General features: G+C 39.6%; 1 protein-coding gene and 1 long non-coding RNA gene across 6 annotated transcripts in view; one reads left to right on the forward strand and one right to left on the reverse strand.

Moving 5' to 3' along the window:
• Positions 1–13,844, reverse strand: part of CELF2 (CUGBP Elav-like family member 2) — a 423,961-nt gene that overhangs the window by 291,072 nt on the left and 119,045 nt on the right. The window lies entirely within an intron of this gene.
• LOC137144564 (uncharacterized) lies at positions 307–12,651 on the forward strand. The gene is made up of 3 exons (XR_010917426.1): positions 307–406; positions 7,842–7,994; positions 12,274–12,651. It is a non-coding gene; the product is annotated as an uncharacterized lncRNA (long non-coding RNA).

A 13,844-nucleotide genomic window follows, 5' to 3' on the forward strand; every position in this document is an offset into this window, starting at 1 on the left:
TACAGACTAATAAATTAATACATTACAGCTATCATCTTCTTATGGCTCACTGAAAGACATTTCCCAGGTTAACACACAAGCTAAATCTTGCTCTGCTAGGTTGGTCTCAGAACTGTAATTCCTTCTGGCATTACACTTGGTCATTGCAGGAACAAACACCTACTTACTGCAGTGTCTGAATTAGCTATCTTGTCACTGCTACAGGAAGATATGTTGACAAGTTTACCTACTTCTAGGTGCCACATTGCTCTTTGGATCTCACTCATTCACAAGCGATTAAAGCTAAGGACACCTGAAGTATTATTGCTGGAGACCTCTAACCTGCAAATTCTTCTGAAACTAGGAATCTGTTTCACATTCTTAGCTGTTAAAAATAATTAAATAAAAGACTAAAAGCCACAATCTGGTAAGTATCCATAGAAGAATAAGGATAATATTTTAGGAGTTTTGTTTGTGTTGTAAGTTTCAATTTTAATGTGAATACAGTGTTATATGATACCATTGGAGTATACTGGACAAGATGATCACTGATTATATTTTCCTCTGCATTTTATCAATTACTCTAATCTCAAAATATGCAAAGCAATGTACTAGTGGCAGCTTGGTATGAATTCATCTGTGAGGTATGGGTTTAGAAAAAAGGTTCTGTAATCCAGATCCCCACACAAAGGAAGCTGGATGTGTTGTACAGGTGACAAGTTAGTGACTGATAAAGTTGGAGAACTGCCATTGTCTTATTAGCGCCCAGCTTTGTTGATTCTTAAAGGGGTATTTACATGAAATCTGGAATGAGCTATCACATACTTTCTTGCCTGATAATCACAAGGGACCATGATAAGAGCAGCTGCTAGAATGCATTGCATAAGTGAGGGTAACTCGACAAAAGATAGCTCACCCCAACTGTACGGTATTGGACAGAGAAGAACTGGCTGTGTGGGAATCAGTTAACACTTCTCTGGAAGGAAAAAGTTCTTCTAAGATACAGAAAAAAGATTGACTATAGCAGGCTTTGAGATTGATCTCATTATGTTAAACATCATGCTTAATGTTTATGGTGGTTGAGTGCAAGCAAAAGTTTTTATTTCATAACCTCTATTTTAAGTTAAAGACATGCATTTGATGACTTGTCATTTTATCTTTCTATTTACCGAAACAGTTATTTGTTCATCCTGTTTTATCTCTAAATGAAAAAACCAATACAAGCACAAGGCACTCTGAATTGCTCCAGTAAAATAATTGTTGAAATGTATGCTGCTAAGAGCTCTCTCTCAGCAATATACTATCAACTTATTTGTTAAGAAATCATTCACTCTCCTCTAAACGTTGGTATGATTTCATAAAACTAACACAACGGAATGCAGTAAACAAACACAAGCCCTTTAAAGAAAATGTTCTAAACAAAAGCCAAACAACGGGGCTATGTAACAATCTTTTCTATTAGTAAATCAACTCAGTGATAACATTTTTATTATAATTACAAGGTCGGTATGATAGTTAATCAATGTATAAACTATTTAAAAGACTTTAAGAGTTGCAGAAACTGCAGGCTATTGATGACACAATATTCCATTTAAGTTGTCCTGATAAAAGATTGAAAGATGTTGGAAAGCTTAGTAAATGAGTTTCTTTGTATAACACTGTATTTTACAAGACTATAAGAGTATATCCGAATCCATAAACAAAATTAAGTCAACACTCTAATCTTAAACAAGGTCTTTCTAAATAGTTGGATGCTTCAAGAGATGTCATGTATAATTTGTTAGATTTTAGGACAGGAATCATCCATGCAAATTATTCTGCTTGACCTTAAAAATCCTAACCTATACTAAGAGTTGTATAACAAAAATGGAAAGTGGTATATTTGTCTGCTTTATCATTTTTGTAGCTAGTTTTCATTACCAAAACAAAAAATTAAAAATAGCATGCATCAATGTAACAGCCAAAGTTAAAATGATCAGGCATAAAATATTGTATAGGCATTTCTAGCAACTATGTATTTGCCAGATTGACATCAGTTTTCTAAGCATTCAGAATCAATAAGTTTTCTCTCTATAGTTAAAGAAGATAGCAATAAATCTCCAACTTAATGCAACAGACAATTACAAGATGCAAAAACCCCACTATTAACAGTGGACATCAAATTTTAAAAACCTACAAACAAGCAATACAACAACACTTTATACTACACAATCCATACAAACAAGAAATAAAAAAGGAGCTGAGAAAGAAAAACACAACCCCGGACATGAATTAAGCTAGTTTGACAGCTCCATTGTTCAGGTGTCCCATTGTTAGACCAAAAGATGCATTGAACGCTACAATGTCTGCTAGCAAATAAACAAAAAAGACTACATTTTTCAAAGCAGGGTGCCAATTCTAGCGTAATTCTGCCTCTCTCCTTCTGAAAAAGGTAGCCGCCACTTGCCCTCCACCACGCGATGGTACGTTAAGAATACACACTCATTCACTCACACACACACGTGCACACATGTATATATACACATTTCTTCAACAGCTTCAAGTGAGCAGGACAAGATAGGCTAAGTGAAAATGAATGCTCTATGTAAATAGTCACTAAAGTGGTATTTAGCACACTAACCCTAACATGGAGTCCCTTTCCCAGCTTATTCCATGCCCCACGCATAATAATGAAGCAGGCAGAAATATTGCAAAGGAGATGATAAAAGAAGAACCCGCTTTCAGCTGTTTTTACATTTGCTGCCTGCTTTTCTTAGTGCATCTGTCATCAGCCGTGTTAAGTGCAATTGTGACTAGTGGACATGCTCCTTGCACATAGCAATGCCTCTCTCTGTGCTTTTTTTGTTTTTGTTTTTGTTTTTTTTTAAATTTTAAATAGGGAAACTACTTAATACAGAGCATGATGATAGCTGCAGCGGGTCCGGGCAGCTAGGAAGTGCACATTAAACAAAGGAGACAACAACGTACCTTAAAAGCAGCTCCTCATTTCTCATAGTAACAGCGGATTTGGGACAACGCATGCTTTCTGCACCGATATTCTCAACAAAAGCCCGTTCAGACGTGCGCTCAAACATCAGTGCCACAAATCGCTACTCACTAAGGGCTACTCTTTCTCTCTCCAGTCAGACGCTGAGCGGTGGAGCAAAGGGGCCCCTGCAGATGCACTAAGCAGAAATAATCCTCTGTGACAAGTTATGTTGTCTGGGCATATTTTACATTAATGCACTCTGCTGCCTATAGGGGTCTTGTTTGCGTTCACTCTTGCCTGGCTGGTGTTAGCTCTCCTAATTACCATAAAAAAAAATTAACAACCCCCCCCCCACACACACACACATCCCCTTCAAAAAAAAATCAATTAATGAGTTTCCTATTCGGTTTGGTGAAACGAAAATGTGAAGTGTAGCTTTTGTTTGTCTTGTGAATTATCAATAGTGCAGCACACGGAGGCTGTGGGTGGATAGGCTTGTGTGCATTAAAGGATTTTGCTTAGCCTCTCTTTCTTGGGCTTTGGATTCACAGTAGGATTTCTCTGTCTCCCCCTCATTCCCTGGCCTGTTCAAGGCTGAGAGGCTTTACAGGACCCATTAGCCCTGATCAGAGAAACTGAGGATTGTTAATTTGGGGGTTTAGGGACCTTTAGAGAGTTTTCAGTTTGCCTTGGCCATTGTAACCCCTTCTGGACACAACTCCTCTGTAGTCTTAGCAAATGACCCAGTTCACTCTCGCCGGTGACTATGGAGATGTGCGGCTTTTACAGACATCTCTGCACAGCCATCAGGGGTTGCATTACCGACTATTTATTCACTTTCAATCCATGAAAGAGACCAGAGTCTCATCTGTAAAGCTATTCCCACTGAAGTCAATGGGACCCTCACCATTGAGTTCAAAAACAGGATTTGGCCCTTAATCACTAGTCTCCAAGGGGATCAAAATGAAGTCTACTTTCACATCTGGGTTCATTCATGCTATCACTGGAGAAACCTCTATATCACATCACTATCTCATTTATTCAAGGTCTTCATCAGATACGTATGTAGGTGTTTCCCTCTCCTTCTCCCGCCATCTGCTGAAACACTAAGAGACTGATGCTCATTCACTCTATGGTCTCTTTACACCACTCTGGCACTGTAAACAGATCTTAAAGTAAGTGCTAATTCCTTAAGGCTCTCTTTATGCTACCAGAGCGGTGCAAGGAACCCTCAGGGTAAATGAGAATACAGAATTATTTGCAAGGCTAGAAAGAGACTTGAATTTCAGACTTTGGATTCAAACTCTTCCAAAGGTCAGGTTTTTGGATTTAGGGTTCTCAATCTGAGTTCCCCTTTTTAGACCCTACACCACTATCTTGTATGCGTCTCGCTGTTGGCAGCTGAATGTAATTTCACACTTGGAGGATTCCCCTCCTGAATTTGGTGTTACTGGTTGGGTTGGTCTCCCTGGTGGTGGGACAGGGGATTGGGGGAGCGGTCACCTACCCAGCAAAGAGGATGGTGGGTTCTCACCTTCAGTTAAGGGAGAACATGATACTATGGGGGGCAAAGGTTTGTCCTTCGACTTGTACGTAGGAGCAATCCACATGGCAAGTTACTACACAGCAAGCTGGTGTGCTGTAGATTCATATCCTGGCTTGTCAGGCAGTGACTTGCTGCGCAGCAAAGCCCTTACCCATTGTAAACTCATTGCAGCAGTGACCATCTTTTTGTTGTGTGTGTGTACAGGGCTTAGCACAATGGGGTCCTGTCTGTGACTGAGGTTACTAGGCACTACTGCAAAGCAAATAGCCCATTTTCATTGTTGAAAGTACATGCTCTAAAGTGTGCCAAAAGGCATTGTGTTTAGCTTTTACTGAAAATCCATGCAGCAGTCATGGGAGCTGGCTATGCCACCATGACAAGTCCTGCAACTCCAGCCCCAAACACCAAATCCTAAAACACTAGCTACAGTACTGCCATTTCAGGCTTCTGGTGACTGGTGCTCTAGTTTCACTGGCACCTGAGATTCTCTCTCTCTCTCTCTCCCTTAAGATGAAGTTCTGGGTTCTGTACTGGGGCACCAATGCTTTCCATCTCCAAATCACTTTTGCCTGCTGTAACTTGCCATGGTGATTGGGTTTGGTCCAGACCAGTCTCAAACTAATGAGATTGATGTTTGGAGAACTACAAGCTCCAGGGTGAGTGAGAGAATGCACAGCTGAATGGGAAGTGTCAGGCGCTGGCTGATAAACTGCTACAATTGTCCAAAAACATGGGAGAAATCACCATCTTAAGACACTACCAACTGAAAGTACAATGGTTTCTTTTCAGGACTGAGCAAAATGGCTTCTGTAGAATCCTTTGGGCCTAGATATGGAATCCATGCAGCTTGTGTTTGGTAGCTGACTGAACCTAGTATTGGGATATCTTTGATCAGTTCTGCTCTTACATGGAAGAAAAAAGTAGCAGTTATGGGAAATGAAGTCTAAGGATTTTTGAAGGTCTCATCCAGAGCGTAAAGAAAGCTAAGCAAAAACAAGCACTAAGTGGTAACACTAAAAGACAAAAACAACTGATTTTTCTATCATAAAAAATGAAATGACTGACATAGCAACATCTGTAGTGGGATTACAGCTGCTGAGGATGAGTGGGAATGTGTGATGCCTATTCTCTTTCAATTGTAGGATGTACTAAACAGGAGTGCCTTTAAAATAATAAGGCTTAAGGGAAGATTCAATCAGATGCACTGGGCTATCTGGTTTCTTTCAGGATGAGAGCCCAGCTATAGAATTTAAATAAATACAACCCTTAACACTAAAATCAATCACAAATATGTAACTTCTACATCTATATACCATAGATACTTACACACAAACATAGAGAGTTGTAGCCATTAGAAGTTCTACAACTCCTTTAGCTAGTATTTAATGCAACTACAGGACTTCTAGAAATTTCCTATACTAATTATAAGCTTTCCTGTACTAATTATACTGTGCCACATATTCTGAATGCGGTGGCAATGTTAATTACTTTCAAAGACTTCATGGCGACCATCATAAAGTCAATGGAGCAATGACAATTTATACCAGCTGAGGGGACTGGCCCATATTCTGTAACGTCCCCTCAGATTATTTTTAATTATTTGGATTGCTTAAGGAAGCAACAATAAAATTGTCATATGTTCAAAACAAACTGTGCTACTGTCCACCTAAACAGGCAATAGCATGTGCAGGGAACCTATCTGCACCTGATCACACAGAGGAAAGATGGTCCAGTGATTAGAGCATCAACCTAAAATTTAGGACACCAGGGTTCACAAATTTCACAAATTGTCCCTGTGATCTTGAGCAAGTCACTCAGCTTCTCTGTACCTCAGTTTCCCCTCTGTAATATGAGGATGATAGCACTGCCCTACCTCACTGGGTGTTGGAAGATAGGGGCGTTAAAGATTGTGAGGTCCTCAGCTACTGCAATAATGGGATAAGCCATATCAGTGCTTCAGACAAATAGTATTGTATCGAATACTGTCCCACAAGAAGAATGTCCAACTCCAGCCCAGACCTGATTGGACCTTGTTTTGTGATGTCATATACTCCTGTGCAAAATGAATGCAATGATACTGTAATGAGCTACTATTCTGAGATGGTAGCATTTTACACCCACTTGGCACTGGTTTAAGTGACTACGAAGGGTTTCAGGCAGGAGATAATCAACACCCCACTCAGAAGAGTAACATGACTGTCCTTCATGGTATCTCTCTGGGGGAGATGGCTGGCTCAACCAGGTTCTACCGCCATCAAGAGTTGCCAGCTGCCTTCTCCCTTCTCTGAAGTCTCCCACTAATGGAAGCCTCTCAAGTGTCCTGAAGTCTTTGTGCTGGTAAGAACTTCAGAGGAGAGCTGGGTGAAAATTTCTGGTGAAAAGATGAAGATTTTGGGGCGACTAAAACATTTCACAAATTCATGTCATTTCGCCAAATTGTTCTGGTTGAAACAAAATTACCCCCAAATTGCAATGTTGTTGGGTTTTTTCCAGTTCAAAAGTACTTTTTGTATCAAAACTTTCTGCAATTTTTATTAAAAATTAAAAAAAAAAAAAATTCAAAATCTAAATTAAATATTTCATTTAACTCAAAATTATTTCTCCCAGTCACCAGTTTTTTGCTTTGCCAAAATCTTTGGAAAAAGTTTTGTTTTGAGTAAACCTGAAGCTATTTTTCCCCCTAATCTTTTGGGCCTGCCAGAAAACTGAAAAATCTGCTATTTTATAATAGAATCCAGGGGACCTGGGTTCTCTTTCTGCAACTGACCTTGGACAAATCAATTCACCTTTCTATGCCTCAGTTTCCCTTCCCCACATTTTGTTTCTAGAGTTCATTTAGGTTGTAAGCTCTATGGCACATGAATTGCCTCTCACTGTATTTTTCTATAGAGCGCAGGAGAATGGGGCCCTGATCCCTGCTGGGGTCTCTCTGTACTGCTGCATACAAATCATAAATAAAAATAACACTCCAACCCTTTTTTCTAGGGGGCAACAACAGGAAAAATTGCTCTCCAATTAAAACCTTTGCTTTCAGGCAACATATCACAATCTCAGGAGTTATTTTTGTCCCAGGGCAATATTTTCTGGTATTGCAATACAAAGTCAGTCACTATCTGTATTATGCACATGTCCACAAGTTGACACCCTTTCTTCAATCCTACAGGACACCATCAACACATTGCAATGCAAAGACATACCGCCCTCACTGACCAATACCTAACCAATGCAGTTCTTGATAGAATTTCATGATGAAAACGTCTACACCATACTCCTTGTACATCACTTGTAGGACACAAGCTCGTCTCATAAGTCCATTAAACTCTATTGTGCATTCTCTGTTATTTTCAGGACAGACAGAAAACGTAGCTGGTGCATTGTGCAAACTGAACATGCCTGCAGTTGCCAGGATTGTCATCTTTGTGCAAAGGAAAAAAAACACCCCAGCTGAAGGAAGCATGTTTTCAAAACTCCTGTGGGTAGAGATGAAGCAAAGGGAGACAGGTAAGCACAGGACAGACTCAGATTTAAGCGCTAACTTTTTAGGGCCTTGGGCAAAATTTTTAGCTTCTCTGTCTAGTTTTCGGATCTAAAAAATGGAAGCGACAATACTTAATGACCTGCAAAATGCAGGTCAGACTGGTTGATGTAAGATCTTTGCTAGCCTTACTGTATGTCTATGAGCCTCACATGACATGTGGTGAAGATTAAATAATGTACGTAAAGCACTTGGGAAATGTAAAGTGCTGTGTAAATGCTAAGAATAATTATTAAGGCAGTAGGAAAATAAGATTTGTTCTACGCTTCCTACCACAGCTGGTGCCAGTAGCTCTGCTGCAGCCCTTGCTCTCTGTTTGCCAGAACAGCCACTCTCCCAATTTGACAGAGCTGATGCAGTGCCTCTCAGCAGCTGGAGGACAGAGGCACCAGAAGGAACTAAAAAAAGATTTCTTAAATCATGTGCTTCAGTGCTCCTTTTGCACCAGGAAAAAGAAAGGTGCATTCATGGCAAATCACCATTTTGAACATGATAAATCAGCACATTTTAAAGAATAATTCTTCACTAGAAACAGATAAAAACTGACGATGTTATGATTTCAGACATGCCTCCATGCAAAGTAAATACATTATTTGGAGGGGGCTACACATCATATTAGCATCCAACAGCAGCTAAAAAAAAAAAGTAGGAGAAAGCAGATCAAAGGCACAGAGAGAAATAGCTGGAACAAACAGAGAGCTAGATCTGAGAGATGACAACTTTCAGTTACAGTCTGTGACTTAAAATAGAAAATAAACTAAACTATCTTTGATATAAATAGAACATTGCACAATCTAAACAAGGATATTTTTATTTTTAACGAGTTGTAGCGCCTACATCGTCATTTTTGGCTCTGCTATGTATGAAATCATATGACCTCTCGTTATCAGTATACTGTACATATGTATCTATTCACATTCAGGTATACATCTATTCAGATTAGTGTAAATACTGTATATTTGCTTGAATGGATGGCACACATGGAGGCAATAACATGAGAGTTTTATGATTTCCTCGTCAATTTAGATTAAAATTAGAAATAAAACAATAACAACTTTTACTTGTCCATTGTTCCTGCAATCCAGACTGATCTCTCTCTCGCTCTCTCTTTAATGTTTACTCTGATAGCGCTTAAGGACCAGTTAAGAATGCAGCCCCATTGTGGAGATGCTGTGCAGAGTAGGAGAGAGTCACTGACCTGAAGAGTTTCCAATCTAAATAGGCAAGCATGGGGGAAGGGATATAACACACAAGCAGAGTGAACAAGGTGATGGCAGCAAACGACATGTTTGCTCCAGATATCTACACACAAGTGAAAAAGACTGAAGGCAAACTCCTATTAACTGGGGGAAAAATGTCTGATGGGTAGCTGAGGACTCTTGAATAAATCACTGCTATAATTCTAGGATATAAGACGAAGGAGGAAGATGAACATTTTCAGACATATATTACATGTTGTACATGCACTGAAAGACAAAAAGAAAAGGAAAAAGGATCAATTTCTACATAGTTACCATAAAACAAAAACTGATTAAGAACTACAAGAAAAATTGTAAAATTTCATAATCAAGCAACTATAAAACCTTGTTTCAGTAGCTCTCATCTGTGACTAATTAATTCCAGTGCCACTGCATGCTATAAAATAATCATCATCAATTCACTTTTGCAATTCTTTAAATGCTGTACCTATTTTTCAAAAAAGCATTAGGATTGATTAAATAAAAAACTTGCCTTTTCAGTTAGATTTCAAGTGCGTCTCTCCTGCTATCATACAGTTAATATTTTTGCCCAAACCTAAATTTGGGCAACATTTTAAAAAGCGGCTAACTATTTTGAATGCCTTCATAGTTTTTGGTTGGTCCTCAATCTGAGTCATCTTGAAGGGACTTGATTTTCAGATATTGGGTGTACGACACATTTTGAAAATCATGCCCCTTTTCAAGTGCCTAAAGTTTGGCACCCAAAAAATGGAGATATTTAAAATCACTAATTGCTTTTGAAATTCTTAGCCAAATTTAGGTTTGTAGTGCTAAATGTCCCTTGACAGACCAGCACACACGTTTTTAAACCACAACGGTCCCAATGTCAAAAGTGCTACTAAATATATAAATATATAAAACTATAAATCAAAGATGATTGACAGATTATATCTATCTATCTAGAAATAAAACAAGAAAAAATGTTGCTTATGACATGAAGGGGACAGTGTAAATCAGTGTTGCTCCACTAATATCAATGGCGTTAAGCCCAACTACACCGGCTGAAGATCTGGCCCGAAATCATGAATGAACTGTGATCTTGGTTCTATGAGATGCTGCATGTCCTCATCTCCAACTGGTATTATCTGCTGCCCGGGGACATCAGCACTGCCCAGAATGTACAGATTTTATCCTGACCAAAGGATTTATATCCTTGTGATGTTGCAGCTGTGGAGACTGGTGGGCTTTGCAGACTGTATGGCCGCTCTGTCTAGGAACTGGCCAGGTAATTTTTCTCAAGGTTCTCTCCCTTCCCAGGCTACAAGGGTCATTGGCACGACATAAGGAAATGTGCTTAGCATGTCCCCAAATGCCTTGAGGAGAGAAACCGGTTGTTCCCTGGCTAGGAGGACATGTGCAGCCTGAAGTACATCCCCAAGGCCAATGATTCTGAAAAGAAGTTTAGTTAGGGACATGAAGAAATGCCATACACTCTCCCCTGAACTTTGCCAGCTCACCCAAGGACTGTAAAACATTCCTTTGTTTCTCCCCATTTTCTGTAGGTGTGCACATATCACTCCCTGTGTGCAGACACCATTGTGAGAAGGTCCAGAAAAGGACCTAGATCTCTGGAAAGAGTATTGCTCTGGAGTAAAAAATCCATGGTCTTGGCACAGGAAGAAAATGGAATCTAAACAGGGACTATGCAAGAGGAAACTAATTGTTTACACAAAGCTCCTCCCACCCCAGAACTGTGCAAGATACTGCTGTGGATCTGGAGGAAGGGATGTGCTTTGCAGCTGCACACCTAAGCTCTTGAATCATTTGATCCACTGCAAAGCCACTATTTGCAGCCTTCTGGGGCCTCCACATTGCAGAAGACAGCACACATGTTCAGCTGGACAGAGCCCTTAGGTGTTAGCAATGTTGCCATCTGTTGCAGGGAAAACAACACCTGAAAGGTTTTAGCAAGGAAACGGGAAGGGTTCTGTTCAAATCTCTTAATTCAATATATAAATGCCTTAAGTGATTTCTAACTAGATATTGATTTGTGCCTTAAACATTTCCTAATCCCTCCCCCCCAACTTTTCTATTATCCTTTAAGAACCCAATCCTGCAAGCTGTTGAGCTCCTTCAATTCCACCTCAGCACCCTGTAGGGACTTCCCCCCATAAACTGTTATATCAGAAATCCACACCTCAAGTTAATTTCTTGCTAACCTTGTGCTGATTAATGCAAATTAAATTTCATGCTAATTGGCTGGAGTGGCCTGCATGCAGACCAGAAATCACTTTTTTTTCCGCTGGTGATGTTGAAATATATTCCTGCTATTTGTTCAGTAGTTTTATTGAAATCATGATTAGTTTTGTAGCGTTCTCATAAAAGTCAAATCTGCATTCAATGTCTTTTAGAAACAAAGAGGAAAAACAAACATTCCAAAACAGCATTTTCCACTTCTGATCCAATGTTGCACAAACCCCACTTCATGGAACAAGTTTTATGGCTCACTTGGGTGCGTTTTATAAAACTTGAGTCATTTTTGTTAAACCCTTTACTCTTTAACCCACTTGTTCTTGTCAGAGAAGTATGGAGACACCAGAGTTCTGACATCTGACTTGATAAGGGGGGTATGGTAACCAGAGATAGCTATTTTAAATTCTACAATGCTCTTTACCACCAGAAGATAGAATGAGCAATTATTTCATCTAGTGATGCCAGGCAGAGAATTCTAACAGGGGGCAGAGTATCAATTTCGAGGATAGAAATGTTATTTTGGCATCATAAGTGCCAGTAAGTCTGAATCCCAGGCATGAGCCCTGACACCATAAGGGCTCACTGTGGTTTTGTCTGACAATCGGCTTGGTATCAAATGTACCAGCAGGTACTGCTCAGCCCTGTCCCGCATCTGGAATGTTTGACATTTGAAGTATGAATGCATTTTTGCATTAGCGTTCAGTGTTAGGGAGAAGATTTGACTTGTATCATGAAGAAGCTAAAATCATTACAATGCCCAAAGAACAGTTTCTTTTTCTCTCTCTACTTTCAGGCAGCACTTTTCATCTGATGATCTCAAAGGGCTTTACAAAAATTAAGTAATTAAGCTTTGGAACACACCCCATGAGGTTGGTAAAGATGATTATGAGGCTGATAGACCAGCTCAGTATGACACTGACAGTATCAATGCCATAGGCCAATTCACCTGTGTGTGAATATCAAAGAACTGTTAAGTGGGCTAGGAAGCATAGGACAATCCATCCGTGTGTGGATATCAAAGAAATCTTAACGTTATTTTCTTCACTTACCTATAACCTGTTTGCTATCGCATTACATTATGTATACTCTGTACTTAATTACCGCTAGATCAAAAAAGTGTATGTTAGTGAGACTTTTCTTGATGTGTAAGCTCCATGAAAACAAATTAAAGATTGTTTGGATCACTGTAACTAAATGCAGTGTCTGTATCTCTGTCATTGGATTGCCCATCAAATGGACTTGTAGCCTTGGATCTGTAAATGAAGAACATGCCAACTTCAAAGCATGGGTCATTGTGTTCGACAGTGGGAAATCCAGACCCGGCTTTTAGTCAACAGAGGAAAAAGCCCAGTCAGCGATGGAAAGATGACCCAGATTGCTTTTTGTGGAAGACAACTATAACAGTGTGTATGCGGGGGGAACAATCCTGTATTTCTGAACTGTTTTAGATTCTATCAGGGTGGAGTAGTGAACAAGTGGACAGGGATCTCCAGAATTACTGTGGGTAATCCTAAGGAATTTTTGGAAATCTAGCAGATTACTACAACGCTGTGAACATTTTGGAATTACAAACTTGGACTCACCTGCTTTAACTTCTCAATGACTCATTTCTTTTTCTTAGCTAATAAACCTTTAGTTAGATTAGTAGGGAAATTGGCTGGCAGTGTTGGTGTAAGATCGAGAGTATCCATTGACCTGGGGTAAGTGACCAATCATTTGGAGATTGGGAGTAATCAAATGTAATGTGATATTTGGTATAAGAGATCGTTATCATAAAGTCCAGTTCTCTGGGTGGCAAAATGGGCTGGAGAGCCTAAAGGGACTGCCTGTGACTCCGTGATAAGACTAGTATAGTGACTCAAGAGTTCACATTTGTTACTGACTTGGTATAAACTAATTATAGACTATACCACCAGTCTGGGGTATCTGCCCTATTCTCTGACAGTCTGACCTAAATTTGGTAGTCACAGTTGTGATCTACTCCAGACAGTGTGACAATGGTTATCTCCATTTTACAAAAGGAGGAGCCGTGGCACTGAAAAAAGTTATATGAATTGTGCAAGATCACTCACACGGTCAGTGACAGACCGGAGAATAATCTCTCGGAAATATTCATCTCATTCAGATAACGTTCTGTCACTAGTCTGTGGTTGGTCCCTCCCCATTGTCACATCCATCCTAATCACTCCAAAATAATGGACAAACTGATAAAAAAAAACCCATTAATAAAAAACACTATTCATATAAAGTAGATGATTTACTTACTGCTGTCACCCTTCACCACCCAATGTCACAACTCTGTGTGTATATCTGACACTTGCTTTTAACACTTGTGTATTGTCAACAATCCTGTTCAACCTCAAC

Source organism: Emydura macquarii, unplaced genomic scaffold (assembly GCF_026122565.2).
Source record: "Emydura macquarii macquarii isolate MOO-44397 ecotype Brisbane River unplaced genomic scaffold, CSIRO-AGI_Emac_v2 contig_3470, whole genome shotgun sequence".
Taxonomy (NCBI): Eukaryota; Metazoa; Chordata; order Testudines; family Chelidae; genus Emydura; species Emydura macquarii.